The sequence below is a fragment of the Triticum dicoccoides genome, chromosome 1A (assembly GCF_002162155.2).
Source record: "Triticum dicoccoides isolate Atlit2015 ecotype Zavitan chromosome 1A, WEW_v2.0, whole genome shotgun sequence".
NCBI classification, from domain to species: Eukaryota; Viridiplantae; Streptophyta; class Magnoliopsida; order Poales; family Poaceae; genus Triticum; species Triticum dicoccoides.
In genome coordinates this window covers 568,759,882-568,775,113 of record NC_041380.1, presented here as the reverse complement: position 1 = coordinate 568,775,113, position 15,232 = coordinate 568,759,882, and the positions used below count along the sequence as shown (strand labels likewise).

Sequence of the window (15,232 nt, the reverse complement as noted above, 5' to 3'; positions counted from 1 at the left end):
AGATGCTCTAATATGAACTCGTAAAAACCAAATCTCTTTTGTTATACTTAAGTTACATAAAGCAAGGTAAAATAGAATAATGAACACTTTAGGTGTTTGTATTCTTATGCCATGCGCCTCTTGGTCATATATTGTTGGTTTCATTTATTTCTAGCCCGTGGAACAAATTATGAGATGACTATGGGCAAATCATACAGTTAATGGTGGCTTGGCACTTTAAGGAATTGAATGTGACACTTGAATTAACTGTATGGAGATATTACGTAATCAGTGTTCATCAAGTGAATAATCATGCATCAAAATGACAGAGCTTATTAGTGATGCATGTTGTGTTTCGGTTAGACTTTGAATGGCTGAGACTTGGTTTAAAAACATTCACGAGAAGTTGCGACCATACATGTGAATTTGGTTAGTGAAAAATAATGATTTTTTTGAAACCAATAACCTTGCTGGCCAAGGGTGAGTAGTCTCATAAGTTCACTTTCCACGTTATGCACATGGGCTAGTTGTTACTCAAAAAAGCTGTTATTACTCAATATATTTTGTGTTAATATAAAAGATATAAGTAAGAAAAAGTTGACAGTGAGCCATAACGAGATATCTCTTGCAAACGAACCTTTTGCGCAACGTATCTAAAAGTCAAAAGAAAAGCAGATAAAAAAGATGTATGTCTAAGCCCAGGTTCGAACTAGGGACCTTTAGTGTGTGAGACTAACGTGATAACCAACTACACCACCCAGACATGCTGATGTACATTGAGGAACAGCCTTATTTATCTTGTAATTCGTACAATCTGGTGGGAGCACTCACATCATCCGTTTCTTTGTAAAAGCGCCACCAGCCTACCAAGGTACTATTTCATCTGATTATAGTTTATCAGTCGCGTATTTCCTTCAGTGCAAACGACGAAAAGATGTACTTACTTATAAACACAACACAGTGTAGTTTCTTCCAAAGAACACAAATTTTGGCATGAGGCGTCTGTCCAAAAAGACACATCTAAAACAACGCATGTTGCTTTTAGGATCCCAATGTTCTTGTGCCGTGCGTCCACATCCACTACATGGCTCTTCACGCCGACGCTCCACATATATCATCGCCTCACCCACTCATTTGGCACCAGCTCACAATAAGATCTTCCTCACTTGGCCTTATCAGCAGCACACAAGAAGCGGATGTCGGCATCTGAAGAAACTCGGGGCTGCATGAAGAAGAAGGAGAAGAAGAAGACGACGGGCTGCCTCGCGCCGATCTTCGCTGCCTGCGTCCCCTCCGCCAGGCAGCAGCCCGGCGGCGACGACGACGCCGCCAGGAGCCGCCTCAGCTTCTCGTTCGCGGAGCAGAACCAGCCGGAGAGCATCATCGATCCGGCCGCCTCCGTCGTGGCCAGGAAGGACGGCCGGCACCAGCAGCAGCAGCCGCAGCACTGCGCCGTCATCGTCGGCACCATCTTCGGGAGCCGCAGCGGCCGCGTGACCTTCTGCGTGCAGCGCGACCCCGCCGTGCCGCCCCCGTTCCTCTTCGAGCTCTCCGTGCCCATGCAGTCCCTCGCCGCCGAGATGGCGTCCGGCCTTCTCCGCATCGCGCTCGAGTGCCACCGCTCCAGCGGCAGGTCGTCCGCGCCCGGTGCGGCCGGCGAGAATGCTGCTGCTGCCGGCGGCGGCTCCCGCCCGAGAAACGTCTGGACGGCGTCCTGCAACGGCCGGGACGCGGGACATGCGGTGCGGCGGCCGCCGACGGAGTGGGAGCGGGGCGTGCTGGAGAGCATGCGGACGATGACGGCCGGCGTCGGGGCGCTGCCGGCCGCCGAGCAGCAAGAAGGGATCAGCGAGGAGGTGATGTACATGAGGGCGACCTACGAGAGGGTGGTGGGCTCCAAGGACGCGGTGTCGTACCATCTCATCAGCCCGCGCACCGCCGGCGATAGCCCGCCGCAGGAGCTCAGCCTCTTCCTGCTGAGAACCAGAGGCGATTGAGATTCACTGTCTGTATCTGTATGTACGCAGTGACATTCACTGACATGCGTGTAACGTGCATGTGCTACAAGAATATATAAAAAACGCTCATATATAATGTTAACGTGTCTGTATATATACTGATACGGAATTGTTAAATTTCAGTCGACCTTATGTGAAGATTCATGTAAAATTTTATTACTTTTTCCTTCATTTTTATATATTCTGTCACTTGACTGAGATTAGCCACACCAATACTGATATTGAACTATGCTTGCAGTTACAGAGCTGAGAGTAAACTGTGTATAGTTATCGGTAATCCACTTCTGAACCTAGGCTCAGCTGCACCCGCCCTTACGGAAAAAAATCAAAACAAATATTAAAAAATTTAAAAAGTTCCAATTTTTTGTGTGTGGTAGATAATTTGATGCGTGAGGTACGCTCCAATTTTCAAATCATTTGGACATCTGAGCAGCTCTCGGCAAAAAAGACAAATTTGGGATCTGTAAAAATGTTTATTGTTCATGCACTGTTCTGATCCGATTTGTCTTTTTTGTTGAGAGCTTCTCCGAAGTCCAAATGATCCCAAATTTGAAGCGGACCTCACATGAAAATTGTCTACCAGGCAAAAAAATATTGAATTTTTTTGAATTTGTTTTGAATTTTTTGTGGTTTTTTCCTGGACGAGTGCAGATGAGCCTGGACACCTAAACGCCGCACTCGTATAGTTCTAGCATAGTTTCAATAAAGTATTTGTAAGAAAGGGGGATATATGCACCTTGTTTTATGGTTATTTGGTATGTCATGCATGTAGTGTTTTTTTCAAGAACTACTCTCTCCGTCTGATAATATAAGAGGGTTTTTCGGACGAGGCGATTCGGTGTTCAGGCTCAGTTGCACCAGCGATGAACAAAAAATTCAAAACAAATACTAGAAAAATTCAAAAAATTCCATACTTTTTTGCATGGAAGATAAGTTGGTGAGTGAGGTGCGCTTCAAATCTCAGATCATTTGGACATCTGAGTAGCACTTAGCAAAAAAGACAAATTTGGAATCTGTGAAAAAATTTACTGTTCATGTATTATTCTGACTCAATTTGTCTTTTCTGATGAGAGCTATTCATATGTCCAAATGATCCAAAATTTGAAGCGCATCTCATGCATCAAATAATCTTCCATGCAAAAAAAATCAGAATTTTTGATTTTCTTTTAGTACCTATTGTGCATTTTCTCTTCACTGGATGCAGATGAACCTGGGCTCAGAAATGGATCTACATTTTTCACACTACACTAGTGTAAAAACAATCTTATATTATGGGACAGAGGGAGTAATATATGTAATGTAATGATAAACCTTTGCATTTAAAACTCAAATAGTATTTTTAGGTAAATCTTTCGGAAGGACCATTAATTACATTGAACCAACTTTCATGTAAGTTGGGTGCAACTCTACATTGAATCAAGGAGGAGGTGGTGTATATGAGGGCGAGCTATGAGAGGGTAGTGGGCTCCAAAGACGATGTATCTTTCCATCTCATCAGCCCAGGCACCGCCGGAGGTAGCCCGCTGCAGGAGCTAAGCCTATTGAATTCATGCTTCAGCCAGTTACTTTAAAAGTTTGTCTAAAAAAAGTTACTTCAAAAGTACGAAATATGGGAGAGGGCTGAACATTACACTCCAACACTCCCCCCTCACGTTTATGCCACTTTGAAGTTATGACGTGGGCAGCAGAAGCAGGGGTAGGCCGTAATTATTTAGTGTGTATACTGTATGTTGAACCTGGAACCTCTTGGTTGCAAGTCTAGGCTATTTTAGTTCTTAGACGTGGGATCGATGTAGGCCGCAGAGTCTTTATTTTAATATTTTGTTGACAGGGTCTTGAACTCAAGACTTCTCAGCTCGGATACCATAGTGAATTCATGCACCAGCTAGCTGCTCCACAATTCCAAACTAATGGAAGAGGCTGAACATTACACTCCAACACAACGAACTTCCATGTAAATCATGTCAAACTCCAGAAGCGCCATGTCAGCACCTATAGTGTTGAACCGAGAAAGTAGCGCTCACGCGAGCGGAAGTGGGCGTAGGCCCATTAAGCTTCGCTCTGCTACCTCTTGAGCACTGCGTTGGTTTTCCCTTGAAGAGAAAAGGGTGATGCAGTAAAGCAACGTAAGTATTTCCCTCAGTTTTTGAGAACCAAGGTATCAATCCAGTAGGAGACCACGCGCGATTCACCTAGGGCATTTGAGGGAGCCCATCATTGAAATATACAAGCCAAGTTCTATAATGAAAAATTCCCACTAGTATATGAAAGTGACAAAATAAGAGACTCTCTATCATGAAGATCATGGTGCTACTTTGAATCACAAGTGTGGAAAAAGGATAGTAACATTGTCCCTTCTCTCTTTTTCTCTCATTTATATATTTTATTTGGGCCTTCTTTCTTTTTTTGGCCTCTTTTCTCTCTTTTTTTTATTTTTCGTCTGAAGTCTCATCCCGACTTGTGGGGGAATCATAGTCTCCATCATCCTTTCCTCACATGGGACAATGCTTTAATGATGATCATCACACTTTTATTTTCTTACAACTCAAGAATTACAACTCGATACTTAGAACAAAATATGACTCTATGTGAATGCCTCCGGCGGTGTACCAGGATTGCGATGAATCAAGAGTGATATGTATGAAAAAAATTATGAACGGTGGCTTTGCCACAAATACGATGTCAACTACATGATCATGCAAAGCAATATGACAATGATGATGCGTGTCATAATAAATGGAACGGTGGAAAGTTGCATGGCAATATATCTCGGAATGGCTATGGAAATGCCATAATAGGTAGGTATGGTGGCTGTTTTGAGGAAGATATAAGGAGGCTTATGTGTGATAGAGCGTATCCTATCATGGGGTTTGGATGCACCGGCGAAGTTTGCACCAACTCTCAAAGTGAGAAAGGGCAATGCACGGTACTGAAGAGGCTAGCAACGATGGAAGGGTGAGAGTGCGTATAATCCATTGACTCAACATTAGTCATAAAGAACTCACATACTTATTGCAAAAATCTACAAATCATCAAAACCAAGCACTACGCGCATGCTCCTAGGGGGATAGATTGGTAGGAAAAGACCATCGCTCGTCCCCGACCGCCACTCATAAGGAAAGCAATCAAAGAACACCCCATGCTTCAAATTTGTCACATAACGTTTACCATACGTGCATGCTACGGGACTTGCCAACTTCAACACGAGTATTCATCAATTTCACAATTACTCAACTAGCACACTTATAATATTTACCACCTTTATATCTCAAAACCATCTATCAAGCATCCAACTTCTCTTAGCATTTAAAATTTATAACCAAAGTGAATTACCATGTTGTTCTTGTTGGGGAATGTAGTAATTTCAAAAAAAATTCCTACACACACGCAGGATCATGGTGATGCATAGCAACGAGAGGGGAGAGTATTGTCCACGTACCCTCGTAGACCGAAAGCGAAAGCGTTAGCCCAACGCGGTTGATGTAGTCGTACGTCTTCACGATCTGACCGACCCAAGTACCGAACGTACGACACCTCCGAGTTCAGCACACGTTCAGCTCGATGACGTCCCGTGAACTCCGATCCAACAGAGCTTCACGGGAGAGTTCCGTCAGCACGACGGCGTGGTGACGATGATGATGTTGCTACCGACGCAGGGCTTCGCCTAAGCACCGCTACGATATGACTGAGGTGGAATATGGTGGAGGGGGCACCGCACACGGCTGGAATAGATCAATAGATCAACTTGTGTGTCTAGAGGTGCCCCCTGCCCCCGTATATAAAGGACCAAGGGGGGAGAGGCGGCCGGCCAGGGAGGGTGATACGTCCATTCTGCATCATGCTTTTATATCGATATTTATTGCATTATGGGCTGTTATTTCACATTATGTCACAACACTTATGGCTATTCTCTCTTATTTTATAAGGTTTACATAAGGAGGGAGAATGCCGGCAGCTGGAATTCTGGGCTGGAAAAGGAGCAAATATTAGAGACCTATTCCGCACAACTCCAAAAGTCCTGAAACTCCACGGAATACCTTATAATAAATAATGAAAAATCCTCGCCAAAGATGAAGACCAGGGGGCCCACACCCTGTCCACTGATACGTCTCCCTCGTATCTATAATTTTTGATTGTTCCATGCCAATATTATTCAACTTTCATATACTTTTTGGCAAATTTTTATATTATTTTTGGGACTAACATATTGATCCAGTGCCCAGTGCCAGTTCCTGTCTGTTGCATGTTTTTGGATTCGCAGAATATCCATATCAAACGGAGTCCAAACGGGATAAAAACGGAAGGAGCTTATTTTTGGAAAATATGGAAAATTCGGAAGGAAAATCAACGCGAACCAGTGCCCGAGGTGGTCACGAGGCAGGGGGCGCCCCCCTTAGGGCGCACCCCCTACCCTCATGAGCCCACCGTAAGGCGGTTGACACTCTTCTGTTGCCGCAAGAAAGCTAATATTCGGAAAAAATCACGGCGAAGGTTTCAGGCCAATCGGAGTTACAAATCTCCATATATATACGAAACGGTGAAACAGAGCCAGAGAAGAAGGCAGAAACAGAGAGAGACAGAGAGACAGATCAAATCTCAGAGGGGCTCTCGCCCCTCCCACGCCATGGGAGCCAAGGACCAGAGGGGAAACCCTTCTCCCACCTAAGGAGGAGGTCAAGGAAGAAGAAGAAGAAGGGGGGCCCTCTCCCCCTTACTTCCGGTGGCGCCGGAGCGCTGCCGGGGCCATCATCATCACCGCCATCTTCACCAACAACTTCACCGCCATCATCACCAACTCTTCCCCCCCTCTATGCAGCGGTGTAACCTCTCTCTTACCCGCTGTAATCTCTACTTAAACATGGTGCTCAACGCTATATATTATTTCCCAATGATGTATGGCTATCCTATGATGTTTGAGTAGATCTGTTTTGTCCTAATGGCTATTTAATGATCGTGATTGGTTTGAGTTGTATGTTTTATTATTGGTGCTGTCCTATGGTGCTCTCTGTGTTGCGCAAGCGTGAGGAATTCCCGCTGTAGGGTTTGCAATATGCTTATGATTTGCTTATGGTGGGTGGCGTGAGTGAAAGAAGCACAGACCCGAGTAAGTAGGTTGTTTGCGTATGGGATAAAGGGGACTTGATACTTTAATGCTATGGTTGGGTTTTACCTTAATGAATCTTTAGTAGTTGCAGATGCTTGCTAGAGTTCCAATCATAAGTGCATATGATCCAAGTAGAGAAAGTATGTTAGCTTATGCCTCTCCCTCAAATAAAATTGCAATAATGATTACCGGTCTAGTTATCGATTGCCTAGGGACAAATAATTTTCTTGCTGACAAAAGCTCTTTACTAAAACTAATTTAGTTGTGTCTTTATCTAATCAGCTCATAGCTTTTATTTACGTGCTCTTTACTTTCTTGCAAGCTTACCCAAAAACACCTACAAAGTACTTCTAGTTTCATGCTTGTTACTGGTAAAGCGAACGTCAAGTGTGCGTAGAGTTGTATCAGTGGTCGATAGAACTTGAGGGAATATTTGTTCTACCTTTAGCTCCTCGTTGGGTTTGACACTCTTACTTATCGAAAGAGGCTACAATTGATCCCCTATACTTGTGGATTATCAAGACCTTTTTCTGGCGCCGTTGCCGGGGAGCAATAGCGTGGGGTGAATATTCTCGTGTGTGCTTGTTTGCTTTATCACTAAGTACTTTTTATTTTTTGTTCTTAGTTGTTTTCTATCTTTAGTTATGGGTAGGAAACGCAAAATACCAAAAAAAATTAGTGGTACCTACTGAACCAATGGTTGAAGAACCACTCAAAATCTATCACACTGCTGAAGCTTATTACTTGGATCATCTTCGATCCCTATGTGCTCGTGCTGAAACCCCAACTAGCTTAGTTGAGGGCAAATCTTTAGATGAGCATGCTTGTTATGTGCGACACCGAATATCTGAAAAAGGGAAAATTCTATTGGGTCAAATTCATCGTTTGCAATGCTATGCTTGGAATTTATGTGAAATATATGATTTTACTTGTTGTTCTGAAAACCCTAAAAAACACCTTCCCTACCAATGTGAGTTTAGTGATAATGGAATCGTATCTTCGTATGCTAAAGGTGTTTATAGTTACTATGATGTTCAAAAAATTGAAGAATTTGTTGCTTTTAAGGGTGCTTATGAAATTGCTTCTTTGATTGAAAAGTATGATGCTACTTTTCACAAATCTGAAAATTTTGCCATACTTAAATATTGCTATGATAATTATGCTTCTAATGCCTAAGTTAAACCATATATTGAGAAATACTCCGCTGTCCAAGAAGAGACTAATATTTTGCAGGAGTCTATGGAAGAAGAAATTGATGAAACTGTGAGCCCATTGGATGAAAAAGATGAGGAGGAGAGTGAAGAACAAAAGGAGGAAGAGCAGATTAGCTACCCATGCCCACCTTCTAATGAGATTAACTCTCCAACTCATACATTGTTTAATTTTCTTTCGTGCTTACCAAAGGATGATTGCTATGATGACTACTATGATCCCGTTGGTTCTCTTGAAATATCCCTTTTTGATGATGCTTGCTATGCTTGTGGCCAAGATGCCAATGTGAATTATGCTTATGGAGATGAACTTGCTATAGTTCCTTATGTTAACATGAAATTGTTGCTATTGCACCCACGCATGATAGTCCTATTATCTTTTTGAATTCTCCCGATTACACAATATCAGAGAAGTTTGCTTTTATTAAGGATTATATTGATGGGTTGCCTTTTACCGTTGCACATGATGATTTTGATAGATATAATATGCATGTGCTTGCTGCTCCTAATTGTAATTATTATGAGAGAGGAACTATATATCCACCTCTCTATGTTTCCAACATGATAAAATTGCAAGAAACTGTTTATACTATGCATTGGCCTTTACTAGGTGTGCATGAATTGTTCTTTTATGACATGCCGATGCATAGGAAGAGAGTTAGACTTCGTCATTACATGATATATGTTGCTTTGTGCTCACTACTAAATGCCAAATCATTGTTAATTAAAATTGGCTTTGATATACCTTGGGATCCGGGTGGATCCATTACTTGAGCACTACATGCCTAGCTTAATGGCTTTAAAGAAAGCTCTGCCAGGGAGACAACCTGGAAGTTTTAGAGAGTCATTTATTTCTGTTGAGTGCTTTTATATAGTTTAAAAACAACAAAAATAAAGAGGGGAACCCGAAACTTTTTCAAAAACGAAAGTGAAAGTGATAGAGACAAACATTGTTGAAGTGGGAGCTAGCCTTGAACTTTGTTCATGCTCACGGAAACTTTATGAATCTTGATTACAGAAACTTTTCTATAAAAATAATTATCCCCTTGTACAATTCTATTGTATTATAAAAATAATGTGCCAAGGTTTGCCTTTAGGATGTTTACATTTGCTTGATGGTTTGTATGGTGTAGGACAGAAACTTTGGCTGTAGTGCGCGATTTTACATTTTTAGCTGGAACGTCAAATGGTTCTGATTCTTTCTGCACCGTCTTCCTATACAAATTGTTTATTTTTCCTAATTTTGGCAGAATTTTTCAAGTATAAGAAGTATGGTGAATGTTCAGATTGCTACAGACTGTTCTGTTTTAGTTAGATTCTGTTTTTGATGCATAGTTTGCTTGTTTTGATGAAACTATCAATTCATATCAGTGGATTAAGCCATGAAAAAGTTATATTACAGTAGACACAATTAAAAAACAAAATATGAATTGGTTTGCAACAGTACTTAGAGTAGTGATTTGCTTTATTATACTAACGGATCTTACCGAGTTTTCTGTTGAAGTTTTGTGTGGATGAAGTGTTCGATGATTGAGAAGGTTTCGATGTGAGAAGAAGGAAGAGAGGAAAGAGCTCAAGCTTGGGGATGCCTAAGGCACCCCAAGTAAATATTCAAGGAGAATCAAGCGTCTATGCTTGGGGATGCTGGGGAGGCATCCCCTCTTTCTTCATCAAATATCGATATGTTTTCGGATTCGTTTTGTTCATGCGATATGTGCAAGTCTTGGAGCGTCTTTTGCAATTAGGTTTTTCTTTTTCTTTTTATGCACCATGCTAGTATGAGATATTCCTTGGTTGATTTATAGAATGCTCATTGCACTTCACTTATATCATTTGAGTATGGCTTTATAGAATGCTTCATGTGCTTCACTTATATCATTTGAAGTTTGGATTGCCTGTTTCTCTTCACTTAGACAACCGCCATTTGTAGAATGCTCTTCTGCTTCACTTATATTTGTTAGAGCACGGGCATATCTTTTGTAGAAAGAATTAAAATCTCTTGCTTCACTTATATCTATTTAGAGAGATTACAGGAACTGGTCATTCACATGGTTAGTCATAAAATCCTACATAAACTTGTAGATCGCTGAATATGATATGTTTGATTCCTTGCAATAGTTTTTGCGATATAAAGGTGGTGATATTAGAGTCATGCTAGTCGAGTAATTGTGAAATTGAGAAATACTTGTGTTGAGGTTTGCAAGTCCCGTAGCATGCACGTATGGTGAACCGTTATGTAACGAAGTCGGAGCATGAGGTTTTTATTGATTGTCTTCCTTATGAGCGGCGGTCGGGGACGAGCGATGGTCTTTTCCTACCAATCTATCCCCCTAGGAGCATGCGCGTAGTACTTTGTTTCGATGACTAATAGATTTTTGCAATAAGTATGTGAGTTCTTTATGACTAATGTTGAGTCCATGGATTATACGCACTCTCACCCTTCCATCATTGCTAGCCTCTCTAGTACCGCGCAACTTTCGCCAGTACCATAAACCCACCATATACCTTCCTCAAAACAGCCACCATACCTACCTATTATGGCATTTCCATAGCCATTCCGAGATATATTTCCATGCAACTTCCATCATCATCATATACATGACTTGAGCATTTATTGTCATATTGCTTTGCATGATCGTAAGATAGCTAGCATGATGTTTTCATGGCTTGTCTATTTTTTGATATCATTGCTACACTAGATCATTGCACATCCCGGTACACCGCCAGAGGCATTCATATAGAGTCATATCTTTGTTCTAGTATCGAGTTGTAAGTAAATAAAAGTGTGATGATCATCATTATTAGAGCATTGCCCCCAAAAAAAAGAGAGGCCAAAGAAGCCTAAATAAAAAAAGTGCGCCAAAGAAGCCCGCAAAAAAGGGCAATGTTACTATCCTTTTACCACACTTGTGCTTCAAAGTAGCACCATGTTCTTCATATAGAGAGTCTCTTGAGTTATCACTTTCATATACTAGTGGGAATTTTCATTATAGAACTTGGCTTGTATATTCCAACGATGGGCTTCCTCAAATGCCCTAGGTCTTCATGAGCAAGCAAGTTGGATGCACACCCACTTAGTTTCAGTTTCAGCTTTCATATACTTATAGCTCTAGTGCATCCGTTGCATGGCAATCCCTACTCCTCACATTTATATCTATTAATGGGCATCTCCATAGCCCGTTGATATGCCTAGTTGATGTGAGACTTTCTCCTTTTTTGTCTTCTCCACATAACCCCCACCATCATATTCTATTCCACCTATAGTGCTATGTCCATGGCTCACGCTCATGTATTGCGTGAAAGTTGAAAAGGTTTGAGAAACGTCAAAGTATGAAACAATTGCTTGGCTTTTCATCGAGGTTGTGCATGATGTGAATGCTTTCTGTGGTGAAGATGGAGCATAGCCAGACTATATGATTTTGTAGGGATGAGCTTTCTTTGGCTAGTTTATTTCAATAAGACATAATTGCTTGGTTGGTATACTTGAAATATTATTGTCTTTATGTCAAAGGATAGATTATTGCTTTGAATCACTCTTGTCTTAATATTCATGCCATGATTAGACATATGATCAAGATTATGCTAGGTAGCATTCCACATCAAAAATTATCTTTTTTATCATTTACCTACTCGAGGACGAGCAGGAATTAAGCTTGGGGATGCTGATACGTCTCCGTCGTATCTATAATTTTTGATTGTTCCATGCCAATATTATTCAACTTTCATATACTTTTTGGCAACTTTTTATATTATTTTTGGGACTAACATATTGATCCAGTGCCCAATGCCAGTTCCTGTCTGTTGCATGTTTTTGGTTTCACAGAATATCCATATCAAACAGAGTCCAAACGGGATAAAAACAGACGGAGCTTATTTTTGGAAAATATGGAAAATTCGGAAGGAAAATCAACGCGAACCAGTGCCCGAGGTGGTCATGAGGCAGGGGGGCGCCCCCCCTTAGGGCGCGCCCCCTACCCTCGTGATCCCACCGTAAGGCGGTTGACACTCTTCTTTTGCCACAAGAAAGCTAATTTTCGGGAAAAAAATCATGGCGAAGGTTTCAGGCCAATCGGAGTTATGGATCTCCATATATATACGAAACGGTGAAACAGAGCCAGAGGAGAAGGTAGAAACAGAGAGAGACAGAGAAACAGATCCAATATCGGAGGGGCTCTCGCCCCTCCCACGCCATGGGAGCCAAGGACCAGAGGGGAAACCCTTCTCCCACCTAGGGAGGAGGTCAAGGAAGAAGAAGAAGAAGAAGGGGGGCCCTCTCCCCCTTGCTTCCGGTGGCGCCGGAGCGCTGCCGGGGCCATCATCATCACCGCCATCTCCACCAACAACTTCACCGCCATCATCACCAACTCTTCCCCCCTCTATGCAGCAGTGTAACCTCTCTCTTACCCGCTGTAATCTCTAGTTAAACATGGTGCTCAACGCTATATATTATTTCCCAATGATGTATGGCTATCCTATGATGTTTGAGTAGATCTGTTTTGTCCTAATGGCTATTTGATGATCATGATTGGTTTGAGTTGTATGTTTTATTATTGGTGCTGTCCTATGGTGCTCTCCGTGTCGCACAAGCGTGAGGGATTCCCGCTGTAGGGTTTGCAATATGCTTATGATTCGCTTACGGTGGGTGGCGTGAGTGACAGAAGCACAGACCCGAGTAAGTAGGTTGTTTGCGTATGGGATAAAGGGGACTTGATACTTTAATGCTATGGTTGGGTTTTACCTTAATGAATCTTTAGTAGTTGCAGATGCTTGCTAGAGTTCCAATCATAAGTGCATATGATCCAAGTAGAGAAAGTATGTTAGCTTATGCCTCTCCCTCAAATAAAATTGCAATAATGATTACCGGTCTAGTTATCAATTGCCTATGGACAAATAATTTTCTTGTTGACAAAAGATCTTTACTAAAACTAATTTAGTTGTGTCTTTATCTAATCAGCTCCTAGCTTTTATTTATGTGCTCTTTACTTTCTTGCAAGCTTACCGAAAAACACCTACAAAGTACTTCTAGTTTCATGCTTGTTTCCGGTAAAGCGAACGTCAAGTGTACGTAGAATTGTATCGGTGGTCGATAGAACTTGAAGGAATATTTGTCCTACCTTTAGCTCCTCATTGGGTTTGACACTCTTACTTATCAAAAGAGGCTACAATTGATCCCCTATACTTGTGGGTTATCATCCACGAGGGTGGTGGGCGCCCCCCTACCTCGTGGGCCCCCTGGTGGCTCTCCGATGACCATCTTCTGCTATATGAAGTCTTTCGTCGAGAAAAAAAACAAAAGCAACCTTTCGGGACGAAACTCCGCCGCCACAAGGCGGAACCTTGGCGGAACCAATCTAGGGCTCCGGCAGAGCTGTTCTGCCGGGGAAACTTCTCTCCCGGAGGGGGAAATCATCGTCATCGTCATCACCAACGCTCCTCTCATCGGGAGAGGGCAATCTCCATCAACATCTTCATCAGCACCATCTCATCTCAAAACCCTAGTTCATCTCTTGTATCCAATTCTTGTCTCCAAGTCCGGGATTGGTGCTAGTAGGTTGCTAGTAGTGTTAATTACTCCTTGTAGTTGATGCTAGTTGGTTTAATTGGTGGAAGATCATATGTTCAGATCCTTTATGCATATTATTACCCCTCTGATTATGAACATGAATATGCTTTGTGAGTAGTTACGTTTGTTCCCGAGGACAAGGGAGAAGTCTTGCTATTAGTAGTCATGTGAATTTGGTATTCGTTCGATATTTTGATGAGATGTATGTTGTCTAGCCTATAGTGGTGTTATGTGAACGTCGACTACATAACACTTCACCATTATTTGGGCCTAGAGGAAGGCATTGGGAAGTAATAAGTATATGATGGGTTGCTAGAGTGACAGAAGCTTAAACCCTAGTTTATGCGTTGCTTCGTAAGGGGCTGATTTGGATCCATATGTTTCATGCTATGGTTAGGTTTACCTTAATACTTTTGTTGTAGTTGCGGATGCTTGCAATAGAGGTTAATCATAAGTGGGATGCTTGTTCAAGTAAGAACAGCACCCAAACACCGGTCCACCCACATGTCAAATTATCAAAGTACCGAACACGAATCATATGAACGTGATGAAAACTAGCTTGACGATATTCCCATGTGTCCTCGGGAGCGTTTTTCCTTATATAAGAGTTTGTCCAGGCTTGTCCTTTGCTACAAAAAGGATTGGGCCACCTTGCTGCACTTTATTTACTTTTGTTACTTGTTGCTCGTTACAAATTATCTTATCACAAAACTATCTGTTACCACTTATTTCAGTACTTGCAGAGAATACCATACTGAAAACCGCTTATCATTTCCTTGTGCTCCTCGTTGGGTTCGACACTCTTACTTATCAGAAGGACTACGATAGATCCCCTATACTTGTGGGTCATCAAGACTCTTCTCTGGCGCCGTTGCCGGGGAGTGAAGCGCCTTTGGTAGGTGGAATTTGGTAAGGAAAAATTTATATAGTGTGCTGAAATTTACTGTCACTTGTTACTATGAAAAGTAATCCTCTGAGGGGCTTGTTCGGGGTATCTTCACCCCGACCAGTAGAGCAAAGAGTTGCTCCTCAACCTACTGAACCTATTGAAAATGAAATTCCTTATGAGTATCCTTCGGGTATGATAGAAAAACTGCTAGCTAATCCTTTTACAGGAGATGGAAGAAAGCATCCTGATGAACACCTAATATATGTGGATGAAGTTTGCGGATTATTTAAGCTTGCAGGTATACCCGATGATGTTGCTAAGAAGAAGGTCTTCCCTTTATCTTTGAAGGGAGACGCATTGACATGGTATAGGCTATGTGATGATACAAGATCATGGAACTATAGAAGATGGAAATTGGAATTTCATCAAAAGTATTACCCTATGCATCTTGTTCATCGTGACTGCAAT

The 15,232-nt window shown here is 42.0% G+C and overlaps 1 non-coding gene across 1 annotated transcript; it reads right to left on the bottom strand.

The window, feature by feature from the left end:
* Positions 1-668: 668 nt before the first annotated feature.
* TRNAV-CAC lies at positions 669-742 on the bottom strand. Its single transcript has one exon. It is a non-coding gene; the product is annotated as a tRNA-Val (tRNA).
* Between the last annotated feature and the right edge of the window lie 14,490 nt (positions 743-15,232).